At 35.8% G+C, this 17256-nt stretch overlaps 2 non-coding genes across 2 annotated transcripts; one reads left to right on the forward strand and one right to left on the reverse strand.

Moving 5' to 3' along the window:
* Nucleotides 1–5587: 5587 nt before the first annotated feature.
* TRNAT-CGU (transfer RNA threonine (anticodon CGU)) lies at nt 5588–5659 on the reverse strand. Its single transcript has one exon. It is a non-coding gene; the product is annotated as a tRNA-Thr (tRNA).
* A 10823-nt stretch (nt 5660–16482) lies between these two features.
* Nucleotides 16483–16555, forward strand: TRNAT-CGU (transfer RNA threonine (anticodon CGU)). Its single transcript has one exon. It is a non-coding gene; the product is annotated as a tRNA-Thr (tRNA).
* Nucleotides 16556–17256: the final 701 nt, after the last annotated feature.

The following is a 17256-nucleotide window of genomic DNA, read 5'->3' on the forward strand; positions in this document are numbered from 1 at the left end:
GTTGTTGTAGTTTGTTTACATGTTAAGACAGCAAACACACAACACACGACGTGTACGGATGTCAGTCGTCTTTCGTTTTGTGTAAGTTAATGCACAAGATGAATGGGGCACCACAACAAAGGCACATTTTGATGCCATTCATTAGTGCTAAAACGCGAAATATATTATTTACGCATATCATATATTTGCGAAGTACATATAATAATCACTTAGCGATTTAAGACGGCGCTAATTCTATCGGAATCCGGCCACTTAGTCACTCGTAATGAGTGCACCTCTGCACGTTAATGTGTTCGACATTGTGCCACTATCACACATCTGTGACATAGTGTCTGAGGGTTGACCACTAAAGGAAAAACTAAGAGGTGGAGTTTAAACTGAGAGGATTCAATCCGGCATCGGAATTGGCATTAGTGATAGAGCGTCAGCACGTGGAGCTAAAAACCCGGGTTCGAATCCCGGTATCGGAGATAATTTTTCTCCGCTTCATCCATCCTTCATCATAAATAAATAGTAGGGAGGTGATAAAAACAGAAGAAAGTATTTAAACATTAGAAGAAATAAAGTGCACTAATACAATAAAATATAAATTAATTGATTTGCTAAAATTATATTTCACTAATGATACCTTCACCAAAACGTTTGAATGGAGCCGCCATTTTCAGTCTACTATCTATACGGGAAACATGATGATCGCGAACCGTGTTTTATAGTACCGTAAAGAATTTGCAGTTTGAAATATTGACAAACAAAGAAACAAATGCTAGGGAAGTAACAAAAGCAAAGAAATGCTTGGGAAGTGATACAAATAAGCAAATGCTAGGGAAGTGATAAGAACAGAAGAAAGTATATAGAGATTAGAAGAAATAAAGTGCTCTAATAGAATAAAATGTATATTAATTGACTTGCTAACATTATATTTCACTAATGTTACCTTCACCAAAACGTTTAAACGGAGCCGCCATTTTCAGTCGACTATACAGGGTGTATCTAAATTGGTGTCAAATATTTCGGGGACGTGTTCCTAACATCAAAACAATTAAAAAAGTTAATAAGACCATGGTCTGAAAATCATTCGTTAGGGAGTTATTAAAGGATTTGTCCCTTCATTGACCGCTGATTGTTTGAGGTTTTTTATTTGTTTGTATTTTGAAGAGCGAAGAAATCAGAAGAAAATGTATTCTGTGAGTGAACAGAACGAAATGATTTGCATAATTTAATTGGTGATGTGCTTCTAGACGTCATCCAAGAATGTGTTTTAACACGATGCTGCTCCAGCTCATTTCAGTCTGATAGTTCGTAATTTTTTTAATGCTCGATTTCCCCAAAGATGTATTGGTCGAAGGAGATTCATTGCATGGCCTGCTCGATCGCCTGATTTGAATCCAATGGATTTCTTCGTCTGGGGACATTAAAGTCCCTGGTTTATGCGACTCCTGTACTTAATGTTGATATTCTGAGAACGTATCCAAACTGGATTTCACGAAATACGAAACACTCCAGGAATTTTCAACAGAGCACGCCAGAGCATGTAACGCAGGTTTAGGGGACACTTCGAAGCAGGAGGAAGCCACTCCGAGCAATTTTTGTAACATTAAATTTTGTCTTTTAACTCTGAAATAAATTATTTTTGAGACCAATGTTCATATGAACTTTTTGTAGTGTTAGGAACATGTCCCCGAAATATTTGACACCGATTTAGATACACCTTGTATATACGGGAACATATGACAACGCAAAGCATGTTTTATAGTAACGTAAAGAATTTGCAGTTTGAAATATTTGCAAACAAAGAAGCAAATGCTAGGGAAGTGATAAAAGCAAACAAATGCTAGGGAAGTGATAAAATAAACAAATGTTAGAGAAGTGATAAAATTGTGCGGTAAGCAGCCATGATTGGTTGAAAGACTTCCTTTCGTACCGTTTTATTGATCAAAATTAGTATGACGTAGTAAAAGTGTACTGGTCAAAATAATTTGAAAGTATGAATGAGAATTTGTCATGAATTGCTTCCTTACTTTCTCCTTGATGCTACAACATCTCACTGCGAATGCAGGTTTCATTTGAGTCGCAGAAAATGTATACAGATAAGAATTCTGTGTTGCAGTGCAACGAAGCCGTCTGCTGCTCTGCGTGACGTGGCTTGGGTATTATTAAGCGTAAGGCTAGGCTAAAAGATTTAATTTAAAGGGATAGGGGAGGAACATTTTAACTAGTGGGAGAGAAAGAAGAAGACTCTGCCAAACCCTCCCTGCAGGACAATCTTTACAGAATTGCAACCGCCTGGAAGAAAAAGTTTATTTCTTAAAAGTTGAATTAGCTGCACTCTGCAGGCAGTTGCTGGAACTAGTGGTAAGATGCCCATTCGTTTCCGTAGCAGATTGGTAGAGTACCATTAAGTAAAGATTGTCATGATGAGTTTCTTGATTAAAGAAATATTGTCAGTGCTGTGTTGAATGTGAGAATATAATTAAATTTTTATTGCGAATTCGTAATTTTGTACCAGAGTTTAGTTAAGTGAAATCTTTTTCTTGGAGAGTAGTTGGTTTCGCCAGAAAGATGCAGACTCTTGAAAGGATTCTGATTTATTATAGGCAGTCGTAGAATTTTATATCGAAGTTTACTTGGCTTCTTGTAAAACTCAGTTCAAGATATTTCGATAAGTAGAAGGAATCGGGAACGCTATTCTGATCTCAACATAGCCATGTTCAGAAAGCCTTACAAGTTTGAGCAATGCATGCATGAACGATACTATTCAGTCCTTCCTTTTAGTCAGGGTCTAAATTCATTCATTCATTCATTCATTCATTCATTCATTCATTCATTCATTCATTCATTCATTCTTTCATAGTTTTCTTCCCAAAGGTAGGTGTTTCACTGCAAACCCAGTATTCTACAATTTTTTCCTTATCCTGCATTTCTGTTACTCACTGGCTTTTAAGGAACCCGGAGGTTCATTGCCGCCCTCACATAAGCCCGCCATTGGTCCCTACCTGAGCAATATCAATCCAGTCTCTATCATCATATCCCACCTCCCTCAAATCCATTTTAATATTATCTTCCCATCTAAGTCTCGGTCTCCCAAAGGTCTTTTTCACTCCGGTCTCCCAACTAACACTCTATATGCATTTCTGGATTTGCCCATACGTGCTACATGCCCTGCCCATCTCAAACGTCTGGATTTAATGTTCCTAATTATGTCAGGTGAGGAATACAATGCGTGCAGTTCAATTCCAGGATTATTCTTTCTTCGTCCACTGTTTCTAGCTCAGATTCATTTCTAATTCTGTCTCTTCATTTCACCCGCTTTTTTGTTCTCCATATTCACATTTTAATTGCGTCTAGTGGTTCTCTTCACTTAGTCGTAATATCCATGCCTCTGTCACATACAGTGCCATACTCCACACAAAGCAATTCACTAGTCTTTTCCTTAGTTCTTTTTCTGAAGAAGATGCTCCTTTTTCTAGTAAAAGCTTCCTTTATCATTGCTATCTTCCTTTTGACTTCTTGGGAGCAGTGTACACAGCTGTCATCAATATCATATCCCTTAGTATCATCTCTTCTTCTGCTAACAAAGCCATAATATCATCAGAAAATCTTATGCACTTTCTTCTTCTTCTTCTTCTTCTTCTTCTTTTCTTCTTCGTCTTCGTCGTCTTATTTTCTTCTTCTTCTTCTTCTTCTTCTTCTTCTTCTTCTTCGTAATGTCACTCCTACCATATTCTGAAAATAGTTCTTTACTAAATCCTCCAAATATGTGCTGAACAGGGTAATTGATAAAGGCTTTCTTGTTGTATCGCTGTCCCTATTCCACTTCCATCTGATATTTATTCGCCTACCTGACTTTGACTCGTTGTTTTATATAAAGATTACTGAATAGCCTTCTCTCTTTACAATCCACACCAATTTTTTTTTTTCAGGGGAGGGCGTACATCGGAACCTAAATCCAGTAGCCAAAATGGGAAATCTACGTTTCCAAACTCCATAACACTTTTGTTTTGGATTTCTTAATATGTTAAACTGGAAAAATCATATTAAAGAAATTACCCCCAAACCAAATTCAGCATGTTTTTCCTATTTGATCTATGCAAATGATAGTAAATATCAGTACCTTAAAAACAATATACTGTACTTTGCATACTTCCACTCGGTAATGAGTTTTGGAATAATATTCTGGGGAAATTGCACAGATAGTCTAGTAACAATATATTCCTACTGCAAAAAAGAGTAATTACGGTAGAACAATAGTCGGTGCCAAATCTAGGGACTCGTGTAGGACTGTTTTCAAAAAACTACAAATAATGCCCATGGCTTGTCAGTTATTTTTTCATTAATAATCTTCCCCCTATGTAATCGTGAAAACTTTATAATTAATTCAACAGTTCATAACATAAATACTTATCAAAAATGACTTTCATACTCCATCGGCAAGTCTATCGTGCTATCAAAAAGGAGTGCGTTAAATGACAGTAATAGTAATATGCGTTACGAGAGCGGTATGTTGACGTTTTCATGTTCGAGGAAAAGATTGAAAAAGCGAAACGTGAAAACAAACATACCGCTCCTGTATTGTACATTATTTTGTGCGAAGATCGTTTATTACATACCTGAAAGAGGAATTTCTAATTAGTTGCAATGAAATCTCCATCTTGGTTTCTGTTCAATGACGGCAAATTTGGAAAACAAATATATCTATCTTCAACATTGTTCCTATAAAATGTTTTCTGTGTTTACTATACTCCAGCAGGCCGTGATATACGTCTGTCTTTTTTTTCCCCCAGTCTATAAATGCGAACTTAAAACAAACGGCTTCCTTAATGTTACATGCATCACGAAATGCAGTAACTTTAGTGGAGTTGTAGACTTTACTTAATTTTTGCAAATATTTAAAAGCAATAATTAACAGTGCAATTTAGGTGAAATTGCAGTGGTAAGTTTCCAATTTATAATTATTACTATATTGAACGTCTTTAAAAATAATATGTTAAAAGCCCAAAGCAGTAAAATGAATATGTCACTTAAGCGGTAAGAAGAGGGAAATTGTTATGTGTGTTACGTTGGGAATACTGAATGTGGTATTTCACACTTACCGCGTATTGGTTTTGTGCGGAAAGCAAGCAAATACGCACGATCTAGCACAAAAATATTTAATAGCCTGTCTATAGATGTAAAAAACGAAACTCAAAACATAAGATTATTTAGGGTCAAATTAAAGAAGTACCTACTTTAACACGCCTTCTATTCTGGACGTGAATTCATGACAATCAAAAAGGCTTTATGATATTGATACTGAAACTGTGTGTTGTACTAGTAGACTTTATTGTAAAACTCTTCTATATATGTTTCAACTAGACTGTGACTATAAATTAAGACTTTATATAATAGTATTACGTTCTTTGACTTGTTCCATATTCTAGCTGTGAAGCAATTTAGGAACACCATGGAATGATAATAAATAATACATTAGTACACATCCTGATTAATTATAAATTGGTATTGATGTTCTCATCGTTTCAGCACAGATTTTACCCTTGTACATTATCAAGTCTAACGATTGTTATGTAAATCGATAATTAAAAATTAACTATGCCCCTTGTGAGGTTCGAACTCACGACCCCTGGTTTACGAGACCAGTGCTCTACCACTGAGCTAAAGAGGCAGATGCTCTCTTATGCTCCGTACTAAAAGACGTCTCGAACAAAGGTTAATTACAAAATAATTAGATCGAGGCTCTGTAATATTATGTATATAGATGAAATTTATACTAATTGCTAATGTGTATGTTTTCTCGGAATCTTCATGGCGATTTCCAACTTCGCTGTAACCTACAGTGTAAACCAAGGGATACTGGGTTAGAACGTTCCACGCAGGGCAGTGTTATAGCATTACAATGATGTTTTCTACTGCCTTACTTACTTAATTACTAACTTTTAAGGAACCCGGAGGTTCATTGCCGCCCTCACATAAGACCGCCATTGGTTCCCATCCTGAGCAAGATCAATCCAGTCTCTATCATCATATCCCACCTCCCTCAAATCCATTTTAATATTATCTTCCTATCTACGTCTCGGCCTCCCCAAAGGTCTTTTTCCCTCCGGCCTCCCAACAAACACTCTATATGCATTTCTGGATTCGCCCATACGTGCTACATGCCCTGCCCATCTCAAACGTCTGGATTTAATGTTCCTAATTATGTCAGGTGAAGAATACAATGCGTGCAGTTCTGTGTTGTGTAACTTTCTCCATTCTCCTGTAACTTCATCCATCTTAGCCCCAAATATTTTCCTAAGTACCTTATTCTCAAACATCTTTAACCTATGTTCCTCTCTCAAAGTAGAGTCCAAGTTTCACAACCATAAAGAACAACTAGTAATATAACTGTTTTATAAATTCTAACTTTCAGATTTTTTGACAGCAGACTGGATGATAAAAGCTTCTCAACCGAATATTAAGAGGCATTTCCCATATTTATTCTGCGTTTAATTTCCTCCCGAGTATCGTTTATATTGTTACTGTTGCTCCCAGGAATTTGAATTTTTCCACTTCTTCAAAGGATAAATTTCCTATTCTTTTTATTTCCATTTCGTACAATATTCTGGTCACGAGACATAATTATATACTTTGTCTTTTCGGGATTTACTTCCAAACCTATCTATTTACTTGCTTCAAGTAAAGTTCCCGTGTTTTCCCTAATCGTTTGTGGATTTTCTCCTAACAAATTCACGTCATCCGCATAGACAAGCAGCTGATGTAATCCGTTCAATTCCACTGCCTTCTTATACTAATACTTCATTATGCCGTACACGTTGACTTATGGTCGGCACCAAATCTTGTGATTCTTTTTCATCACTCCTTCAGTGGAACGTTAGCCATGGTAAAAACAGGGTGTTAAAAGGTGTCCAATATTTCAGGAGGTGATAGTATGCATCAAAACAACAAAATACTGTCTAATAAACATGGGTCCTACAACACATACTTTCTGAGATCTGAAAACTTGTTCAGAGGAGGTACTCGATGTAACGTACATTCATGGCAATGCATTCCTCTGCCCTACAATACGGCAGACTACCAGATAATCATACCGTAGTTGACACCCCTGGCATGGAATAATGATACAGTGGCTCCCATTAATATTCGGTTTGACTGATATGTAAGATTAAAATAAATACACTAATTATTTTCAAAAAATTTAATGAAAATAAAAATTTGCACTATAATAAAAGCAAAAGTATACTCTCTGTTAAATTACATAGATTTACAACTAAATGAAAAAATCTCCTCTGTTATATAAATAAAAGTTATAAACATTATTACATTATTTCTAATAGAAAATATTGCCTCATTAATATTCGGTTTGTTCAAAACAATATTTTGTTGAACACCCCTTTTGCCTCAAAACAGCCCTCAAACGCCTTGGCATGCTCCTGGATAACTTCGTAGTAAATTGGGGACTAATTTTCCTCAATTCTTCCTTTAACCCTTCGTTACTCGCGTTAAATTTCGTAACGCCAGTACTCACCTGGATTACAATGGTAATCCACATTTGTTTTTGTTTGCAGACATGGTTTAAACATTGCAATTAGATTTAAATGTTAAGAAATATATTGTTTTCAGTTATTACAGTAATGAGAATGAATATGTTACGCATAACGGAACGTAAATATAAATATTAATAATGAAACGTATTATAGTACACAAATTGCATTCAAGTGACATGTTTACATAATGTTTCCACACTGGACGTGTCTATGAGTCATAATTTATTGTTGCACCATAGTTATGAGCAGGGAAAGGATTTATATGTAAATACATATTTACTTATAAAGCTAATATAATTTATATTTTGCATTATCTTTATGTTTCACAATGTGTAGGGTTGAAAAATCCTACTTTTATTTTCCATATTTTTCCATATTTTAGAGTTTAGTACATATTTTCGTTAATTTCCATATATTTTCCATATTTCATATAAAACAGTCCATATTATATTAGGTTTAACAATAAAACAAAACAAAATTCCATTAACTTTTAAAAATACATTTCAACAATAGAGATTTAAACACATGTTCAGTAATCCCTTTAACATCAGAGTTATTTGAAAATTAGCAGTCCTATCAACAATGGGAAAGTAAGTTACAAAACTGTATTAATTTAATTTAAAATTTTTAACAGACTTCAGTTGTGCAGCTCAACAGTTAAATGCCAGTCAGAGTACACATAGGTTCAGTTTTGTAAATCATACTATAAAGACGGTAAATATGCCAAAAGTACGTCATTCAGTCAATTTAAAATCAAAACTAACAAGTTACATTTCAGAATTTAAAGAAGATGGTTTATCAACTGACAATAAAATATTATTTTGTAATTTGTGTCAGTGTGCAGTATCATCTACACAAAAGTTCCTGGTGCAACAACACATTACAACTAGTAAACATCAGGCCAACAAACAACTAAATTCCAAGCAGAGACAATTGTTTTTAACACAACCAACAACATCGAATGTAAGATCTGAGTTTAACATCGACCTGTGCCGTTCTCTCATCTCTGCTGATATTCCTCTCTACAAACTAAAGAATAAGGTCTTCAGGGAATTCCTTGAAAAATATACTCAACATACAATCCCGGATGAGTCAACACTTAGGAAGACGTATGCTCCATCCATCTACGATGAGACAATACAGAAGATAAGAGATGAAATTAAAGATAGTTCAATTTGGGTTTCCATTGATGAGACTCCCGACAAAGAAGGTAGACTTGTTGGTAATGTAGTTATCGGTTTGTTAAGTGAACAATATTCTGAACGAATTCTTTTACATTGTGATGTTCTAGAAAAGTGCAATAACAAAACTATAGTTAAACTGTTCAACGAAGCTATGGGTATCCTGTGGCCAAAGGGTATTATGTACGATAATGTGTTATTCTTTATTAGCGATGCTGCCCCTTATATGGTCAAAGCTGGACAAGCATTATCTGTTGTATATCCTAAATTGACTCATTTTACTTGTGTGGCGCATGCATTTCATCGTGTGGCAGAAGTGGTCAGAGACAATTTCCCTAAAGTAGATTTGTTGATTTCATCAGTGAAAAAAGTATTTCTCAAAGCTCCCAGTAGAGTTAACGTGTTGAAAGAAATGTACCCTGAAATTCCATTGCCACCAAAGCCAATTTTAACTAGATGGGGTACATGGCTAGAAGCAGTTGAATATTATGCCGAACATATAGACTCTATTAACAATGTTCTCCTTGCATTGGACTCTGAAGATGCAGTCTCAATTGATACTGCGAAAACAGTTACCTGTGACATAAGTGTGAAGAATGACTTGGCTCACATTCAGCATACATTTTCATGCATCAAAAGTCTCCAAAATAGGCACCTTTCACTATCTGAAAGTTTTGAAATTATAAATAGTACTGTGGAACAACTGAATCGTGGTAGAGGTAAAGTTGCAGATGCAGTAAGAGCTAAGGTGGACACTGTACTTTCAAAAAACCCTGGATATGAAGAACTACAAAAGGTTGTTGCTGTGATGAGTGGTGAATCAACAGTGAAGATTAACTTGGACTTATCCCCAGCAGACATTGTGAAATTGAATTATGTACCAGTTACTTCTTGTGACGTCGAACGCTCTTTTAGTCAGTATAAATCTATCCTCAGAGACAATAGAAGAAGATTCACTTTTCAGCACTTGAAAGAAATGTTTGTAACCTATTGTTATGGTAACAGACAATAAAAATTGTGTTTTGTTGAAACTACATTGGAAGATAAGGTACGTCCATTATATTTTTTGTTTAGTTTGATTAAAATGTACCAATATTTAACGTACATAGTCATTTTTTTATAATTTTAAGTCCATATTTAATTCCATATTTTGGTAAAAATCCATATTTAATTCCATATTTTGGTAAAAATAACTACATATATATTTACATATTTCATATATTTTTAGTCCATATAAATCCGTTCCCTGGTTATGAGTTAGTTCACTATCATCATAATTATGTAGGTTATCTAGAATTGTTGCTCATTCGCTGTTTGAAGGTCACCTGATATCTTAATGTAAACTCTCCCACAGGAAACGCAAGTTCACTACTGCTGACCTTTGTTACGTCATATTTGATAACTAAATACCTCACTCAGGGGTGTAGCAATGAAAAAATTCAGGGATGTAACAATCATTCACACTTCACATATAATATTTTACAGATGTTTTTGCAGTTCAGATTTAACGCACATGATAGCCTAATCTACATCTGATTCAATTATCTAAGTAGGCCTACGCATTTCTTCCATACAGTTCAAACTAATTACATGTTTAGTAAGTCAAAGAAAATAGAGGCCAGCGTCGTGAATTTCTGCTTACATCATAGGCTGAGCATAACTGTTCCAGGACATTCACAGCACATTTAGTTATATTATAAAATGATATTATTTCATGTTTCTAGCTGCCTCCCGTTTCCTCATCCATTGCCTTATCATAATGCATGGTTGATAATGCTAACAGTGTTTTTTTTTCTTTGGTACATACGAAATAATTGTGCAGCGTTCATTGAATCCAAACAATGTACTGTTAACTTGCCTGTCTTAGTAGTTGTGAAATGAGGAGGGATTTCTCTTTTGTTTTCTTTCTATGTTCCTACAAGTGTAATTTTGTCATTTTCTAGAAGATCTAAACACAGAGGTATGCTCATGAAACAGTTATCGGTGGTCACATTTCTTCCTGTTCCTTTGATGGGATGAACCAGCCTCTTCACCACTGCATGTGCACTGTTACTTCGGTGAAATGGACAGTCTGGTTGAATACCAGCATAAATTTCGAAGTTATGAGTGTAATATGTTTTCACATCCACCTTAGCAAAAATTTTGATCCAACATTTTGTTGGTTTAGTAGGTATATACTCTTCATGGGACATCGTCCTCTGAATGCAACCAACTGCTCGTCTATAGTTACATATTCGCTTGGACTACAGCACTTTTGTGAGTTGTGAACAAATAACTCTAATACTTCACGTATAGCAGCCAATTCATAAATTTCTTTCCTTTCCTTTTGTCATAAATGTTATCAAAGAGTAGACATCGTAACAAAAATTAGAATCTATTGTAGGTCATTGTCAGGTAAATTGACTCTATTCCTGTGCCATTTTTATCCCATAGTTCTCTTACGTTCAGTCTTCCCGATTTCAAGGCGCCAGCAAAATACAAAATACCCAAGAGTGCCTCAATTTCAACGTCATTTGTTAATTTGCAATCTCTGTCACGTCCGTAATTACGCTTCACTTTTTCAATACAAATATTAGTACCCTTACAATTACATTGATTATTGTCTGATCAATAAAGCAGTCAAAACTCTCTGTGTGGGTCCGCGCAATTCTTGCAGCCCTTTTAGGGCTCGATAAATGAATCACTATATTTTGTGCTCGTCTTCTCCCTCGTTGAGCTACTGGTTCTTCCTGCCAAATTGTAGTCTTTTTTCTATCCGTATAGCAGTTTCCATCATTTATAGACATTAGTCTTTCATCATCACCACCACCACCGTCATCATCATCATCATTGTCTTGTTCTGAATTAGAATCGTGAACTTCATTCTAAAGATCTCCCCTGTTGCTTTCAACATCACTTTCATTTTCAATGCCATCATCCATATCTTCATCCAGCCATTTGCAAATGTTGTTTGTAGTTTCCGTACCCATTGGAGCAAACTGCGAAGAGGATGGAACGATGCCACATATTTTTTCATAAACTTACTGCATTGCATCACTTATAACCATATTAAAAACTATTTCACTTACCTGAACAAAAAACTGACGTCAGTACTCGCGTGGATTACAATGGTAATCCACTCGGAAAAATTGTGCATCACTTTATAAAACTTCGTATAACTTTCCAAAGGGTTGCGACAAATACGTCTAAACACCAGTAATGCCTCACTTAGACTGTGACGAGAAATTGCATTGACGCTCAACTACGCAGTGCTGCAGGCAGTGACGTAATAGAGGATTAAATATCAGTGGATTACTATTGTAATCCACGCGAGTACTGAAGGGTTAATCTCCGTTTCAGTTCTGTCTTGGAAGTGATAGGAGTTAGTCTGATCTTGCGATTAAGTTCCTACCACAAATTCTCAATCGGATTTAAATCCGGTGATTGTGCTGGGGTTCGGACAGTTGTATAGAAGCCATAAACGCACTTTTTCAGCTGTGCGTTCAGGATCATTGTCCTGATAGTACTTGAAACTATTTTTAATTCTTAGACTCTCTGCACTTCGTTTTAAATTATTTCTCATAATGTCCAAATACACATGCTGATCCATCCTTTTTCCTATAGAAACAAGTTCACCAACCCCACCTGCAGCCATACAACCTCATATCATGGCGTTGCTCCCATCAAGTTTCACCGTTGGCAATAGATTATTTTTTTCGAGTTCTTCATTTTTCTTACGCCACACGTACTGTTGTCCATCCGATCAGAAGACGTTAAATTTGCTTTCATCAGCGAATATCACATCGTCCCACCAGTTCTCCTCTTTATGGACATGTTCCCTTGCGAACTGAAGCCGCCTCCTTTTATTCATTTCATTTATGTAAGGTTTCCTCCTACATATTCTCCCTTTAAACACTTCTTTCCTCAAAACTCTTCGAATTGTTTCGGCACCTACCTGCTTGCCAAACTCCTCACGAACACATGCTGCAAGTTTCGTTGCACTTAGTCGAGGATTTTCTTTTATTTTCTTCAGGATGGAGCGTTCTTCACGTTCAGTTAATTTTTTCGGCTGCCCTTTTTGTGGTATGGACTCGATTCTGTCTTCGTTTTTGTATCTTCTTACTATATCCCCAACTGTACTCTTACTCACACGTAATATTTTGGCTATTTCTGTGTATTTTAGCCATTTTTCGTGATGATAGATCACAAGTTGTCGCTGTTCAAAAGTTGTGCTTTTTCCTTTGCGACCCATTTTACTACTTGTACTCCAACCTCGCCTGAGCTGTGCACAACGTGTAGACCGAATGATTGCACGTTCGCTACTGAACCCTACAATACTGTCAGCAGAAAACTTGCCTTAGATTGGAAGCAAATAAATCAAAACCGAATATTAAAGAGGGTGAACTTTGATGTTACTTACCGATTATTTGTTATTACATCGTAAACATTAAACTTTCGATGTAAACTTTTTAACGGTATGTACAAAGTGTTTAAATGTTCTATCTGCAACGAAATGCAGGTTCACTTGAACACAGAACAAAACATCAATAGCAAAATTCTGTAAGATCAATCACGAACCGAATATTAAAGGGAGCCACTGTACGTCGCAAGGAATACTGAAAACAAAAGTCTGGTTGCGCTTGCGATTATGATTTCCGCATAATGACATTGAACCGTAGAATGAATATAACAATTCCTAATAATGTAAGAGTCGTTAGGCAGATTAATCAACCATTTCAGTTTGGACTTAAAGACAGAGCTACAACAATTATTTAAGCATGTCGGTAAACTAGTGATTCAGAAAATTGAAAAATACGAGTTACATGGTTCATATTAATTGTTTGTAAATTTAAATGAATTTGTCAACCCTGCAAATTGTACAGATAAATATTGATAGTATTAATGCGCTCAAAGAAAGGGTTAAAACTAGTGCTGTTGATCGATCAAAATATTGAATCGATTAACTATTTGAATTTACTCTATTAATCGATAGGTTAATTGAGTTTTGATCACCTACCCTGTTCAACATTTACTCGGAGCATTTAGTGAAGAACTGTTTTCATGAACATGGGAGAAGTGATAATCTATACTAATAATAAATCTGTAGCCGAAATTTTTCTGGTAATTTTCGATTTTCCAAAAATAATTGGTCCTAACACATATAATTAACCACCCTGAAACCGAAAATCGCATTTCTGAAATTTTTGTTTGTATGTCTGTATGTTTGTTACCTTTTCACGCGATAATGGCTGAACCGATTTATATGAAAATTGGAATAGAAATTAAGTTCGTTGTAACGTAGATTTTAGGCTATATGGCATTCAAAATACTTTATTTAAAAGGGGGGTTATTAGGGGGCCTGAATTAAATAAATCGAAATATCTCGCTTATTATTGATTTTTGTGAAAAATGTTACATAACAAACGTTTCTTTAAAAATAATTTCCGATAAGTTTTATTCTTTACATAACTTTGATAGGACTGATATTTAATGAGATAAATGAGTTTAAAAATTAAAATAACGCCATCTAAGACGGTGCAAAGAATTAAGAACAAATGACTTCGTCTATAAGGGGCCTTGGACAACAACAATCGAAAGCTATTAAACATAGCCTACAGAGAATGTTTCTGTGTTTGTATGAAGTAATATCAGAAGCTAAATTAACCGATTTGTATCATTAATTATTACTTCACCATTGGAAAGTGTAGTTTCTCTGGATGGACATAATGCTATAATGTTATTACAGTAACTTCGGAGTGAATCGAGGACAGGTAAGATTAAAATAGCTTCTTATGCACAGAAAATTTGATAGGCTATTTTTTAAATTCGTTTTCTGTATTTCTTAAAATATTATTTATGTACACTCATTTTTATCTCAGAGAATTAACGAACAACGAGAGTGTATTGATCAGGGGCGTATACTGGTTAAAGGGTTTGGGCTACCGCTGACCCTATTATTACACAAAATGTATCTAACAATTACTTTAATTTTAATTACTATGGTAAAACTAATAATACAAAATTATTACATTATGTTATATTATAAACTTTTTCTTTTGTAATTTCCTTGGGCTACCGCCGGTAGCCCCGGTAGCCCGCAAAATACGCCCCTGGTATTGATTTAGTATGCAGTAATAGTACGTTAGCTTAGCAATCCATTATTTTATAATTCATATTTTAACTATGCTCAATTTAATCGTGTTAAAATACATAAAATATATATGCAATAAATGCAATGCAAAAAAATTGGATAATGAGCGAAGCAGATTATCTTGCGCTGTTGTAAAAGTTGTTCCCTGGATCAAACGTCCTATTTTAATTACGTAATTAGTTTATGTTTATTTCTAACAGGTGCAGCGAAGCGCACGGGTACGGCTAGTAGGAAGAATAAAGTGTATAAGATTTGCTGATGATATGGCGTTGTTAGCAGAAGAGGAGACGATACTTGAGAGATATGCTACTGGAACTAAATGACAGCTGTGAGCTGTATGGAATGGAGATAAGTGCCAACAAGACGAAGACCATGGTCATAGGAAGGAGAGTAAAAGAAGGTACTGTGTTCCAACCACGAGAAAGTCTCTGCCGGATGAGACGAAGAGAGGTAGGGGAGAGTCGGGTAGTATCGGACATCGGGTAATATCGGACAGTGAGTTTCTTTCATCTACCACACGATGATAGTACCTGATTGATATGGTTACGTTTCTGTGACGTCGCATAGAGAAACGTAACCATGTCATTCAGGTACTACCATATGGTGGTAGATAAAAGAAACGCACTGTCCGATATTATCCGATGTTCGATACTACCCGACTCTCCCCTAATGCTGTGAATGAATGTTGATGTCATAAGATGTCATAAGGTCACACACGTGGGTACTCATATCTCTATTGGCTCGCTCTCACAGCACAAACAATAACATTGATACATGTTTATACTACCCTAGTTACAAAATTAGATCTTTTAATCTCTCCACACAGGAAATAACAAATGCAGGAGAGCGCATTGGGCTCATTATTTATTACAATTTTCGTTCTCAGAGGCATTTTTTCTCTGAAAGCTCATTACTTTCGTTTTCTTCGTTGAGATCTTCAGGTCATAATTGCAGGCTATCTGATTTAGTTGAAATAGTGCCCGTTGCAGATCATCCTCTGAATTAGCAAGTACAACCTGATCATCTGAGAATAAGATCGTATTTATAGGTGTATTGTTTATTATAAAATGTGAACTTAGCTCTTTTCAATATATGAGGAGAAAAATACTGTCCGGCGCCGGGGATCGAACCCGGGTCCTTGATTCCACGTACCAAGCGCTCTGACCACTGATTTCAATCCACAGCACCGGATCGAACCTTCCTCCTTCAATGTTTCTCTTTGTGGCCTGACTCCAAGTTAGGCATATATGTTGACGTATATGTCCAATATCAGTTTGACATATTAGGAGCGCACTCAGCTGGGTGACTTGTTTGGCCGGGATTCCGCAGTTAAGTGCACAGTAATCTGTACAGACATATGCACTGCAGCTATGAGGATATTATAGATTTATTAATTTGTCATACAGAATAATATCTGTAATATTGACAATCATAGCTGCAGTGCATATGTCTGTACAGATTACTGTGCACTTAACTGCGGAATCCCGGCCAAACAAGTCACTCAGCTGAGTGCGCTCCTAATATAATGGCAGTTGACATTGAACATATACGTGAACATATATGCCTAACTTGGAGTCAGGCCACAAAGGGAATCATTGAAGGAGGGAGGTTCGATCCAGTGCTGTGGACTGAATTCGGCGTAGCTCAGTGGTCAGAGCGCTTGGTACGTGGAACCAAGAACCCGGGTTCGATCCCCGGCGCCGGAGTTAATTTTTCTCCTCAAATATTAATTGTCAATATTACAGATATTATTTAGTATGACAAATTAATAAATCTATAATATTAGCTTTTTTTTACCAAATTCTGGCACTTTCGTCAATATATAAATTAAAGAGAGTAGGTGACAAGGGCACCTCTATTCAATAATATTTTCCAAAGTTTTGTACAGTTTACAGTGGCAAAAGCCTTTCCATAGTCAATGAGTGCAATATATGTAGGAATATTAAATTCTCTATGTTTTTCCATTATTTGATTGATAGTAAATACGCAGTCCATACATCATCAATTTCTTCTGAAGCCATTTTGTTCTTCTGATAGCATATATTCTTTTATATTGTTTGCTCATTTTCGAAATTTAGCCTTCACAGAATCTGTAAAATTGTCGCCACTCCACTTCTTGTTTCACCCTCATTCGTTTTTTTATAGTGCCTATTTTAGAAATAAATTATCAACATGAGACTACGGTGTAAGGTACAACGCGTCAGACCTCAGGCCAGCAGGCAGTATGTTCGTGTGTGGCCGTAGTAGTTGTTTTTAATCCCAATACCTCATATTTTATTGAATTATATATTTTCTGAACCTTCGAAATACGTATTGTAGTATTTATTTATTATGCTTTCGGCAAAAGTATACTGTATAGTACGGGCTATTGATTCATTACAGTTCACTTGAGGTCAAATCGTATTGC

The sequence above is a fragment of the Periplaneta americana genome, chromosome 15 (genome assembly GCF_040183065.1).
Source record: "Periplaneta americana isolate PAMFEO1 chromosome 15, P.americana_PAMFEO1_priV1, whole genome shotgun sequence".
NCBI lineage: Eukaryota > Metazoa > Arthropoda > Insecta > Blattodea > Blattidae > Periplaneta > Periplaneta americana.